Genomic DNA, 1,739 nt, shown 5'->3' on the forward strand with positions numbered 1-1,739 from the left:
CGATGACACCTTGTGGGAATTTGACGGATCGATCAGCGAGTTGTATGCTCATTTTTGTAGGGCTCGTGGTTCCCAAGCCGAGCCTTTTGAACATTGACGAGGGCATGAGGTTAATGCTAGCTCCTAGGTCGGCTAAGGCATTGCGAACAGGCGATTCCCCTATTGAGCATGGAATCGTGAAGCTTCCGGGATCGATTTTCTTTTGGGGAAGTTTATTGAGCACGAGGGCAGAGCATTCTTCGCCTAAATTAACTAATTGCAAATTTTCAATTTCTCTCTTATGCGTAAGGAAGTCCCTCATGAATTTAGAGTATTTGGGCATTTGGGTTAGGACTTCGATAAACGGAATATTGACGTGCAATTGTTTTAACAGACTTTCGAATTTTGCGAATTGCTCATTTGTCTTTTGACGAATTAACCTACCGGGGTACGGAACTCGAGGAGCCTTGGTCGGCTCTGGTGATGGAGGAGAGTTCTTCTCTTGCAGAGGTGTCGGTGCTGTTTCTTCCGTTGGCGGTGGCACTTCTGCAGGCCCTACGGTGCGGTTTCGTAGTGTGATGAGGTGAACTTGCGCCTTTGGGTTTGTTTCGGTATTGCTAGGTAATGCGCCTTGCGGTCTCTCGGAAAAATTTTGAGCTATTTGATTTAATTGTTTTTCTATGTTTTGAATGCTAGCTTGTTGACTTCTAAAATTAGATTCTAATTGTAGAAATCTTTCCGAGTTTTTCTTATCAGTGTCCGAGACGAGGCGAGATATAGTATCTTCGAGCCTTTCTCGTCCACCTGGTTGTTGAGTGAAATTTTGTGACTCATTCCTTGGTTGCTGAAAGTTTGTTCGTTGGGTTTGTTGGTTACTACTATTGCCGGGTTCCCTCCAACCAAGGTTTGGGTGGTTTTGCCATCCTTGGTTGTAAGTTCCCGTTGGAGGACCCGACGGCCTAGGTCTATTATCAATGTAGTTTACCATTTCTTGTTGATCGTCTGTTTCTTTCATGCAACTCCAATTTTCATGTGACCCACCACACCCTTCACAAGCCATAACCGAGACTGTTCTTGTCATTTCCAATTTTTTTATCTTTGAAGAAAGAGCCTCGATTTGGGTTTGTAAAGAAGTGCTTTCATCGACCTTATGGGCGCCCGGGGCGATAGACTTATTTCCCCGGGGGGTGTGCCATTGAAAATTGGTTTGAGCAATTTCCTCAATTTGATTATATATTTCGTGTGGGCGTCGATTACCTAAAAGTCCCCCGGAGCTAGAATCAAGTGTCTGCCTAGTGTGTGGCAACAATCCATTATAGAAGGTGGATACTTGTTGCCATATTGCGAGGCCGTGATGGGGACACTTGCGTAATAGCTCCTTGAACCTTTCCCAAGTTTCATATAAGGATTCCCCGTCCTCTTGTGAATATGTATTAATTTCAGCCATTAACTTAGCAGTTTTAGAAGGAGGGAAATACTTATATAGAAATTTTTGGGCTAGTTCATCCCAGGTGTTTACCGATCCAGCTGGGAGGGTGTTGAGCCAAGCTTTCGCTCGGTCTTTTAGAGAGAAGGGAAACATACGGAGGCGGATGGCGTCGTTTGATGCTCCATTGATCCGAAAGGTATCACATATTTCCAAGAAATTAGTTATATGTAGATGGGGATCCTCGTCCGCAAGCCCATGGAAGGTTGCGGAGTTTTGGAGCATTTGTATCAAATGTGGCCGAAGTTCGAAGTTATTGGCTTCGACATTCGGA

The 1,739-nt window shown here is 44.6% G+C and overlaps 1 non-coding gene across 1 annotated transcript; it reads left to right on the plus strand.

Moving 5' to 3' along the window:
- Positions 1–1,325: 1,325 nt before the first annotated feature.
- LOC118491907 lies at positions 1,326–1,432 on the plus strand. The gene has a single exon (XR_004892352.1). It is a non-coding gene; the product is annotated as a small nucleolar RNA R71 (small nucleolar RNA).
- Positions 1,433–1,739: the final 307 nt, after the last annotated feature.

Source organism: Helianthus annuus, chromosome 4, assembly GCF_002127325.2.
Source record: "Helianthus annuus cultivar XRQ/B chromosome 4, HanXRQr2.0-SUNRISE, whole genome shotgun sequence".
Classification (NCBI taxonomy): domain Eukaryota; kingdom Viridiplantae; phylum Streptophyta; class Magnoliopsida; order Asterales; family Asteraceae; genus Helianthus; species Helianthus annuus.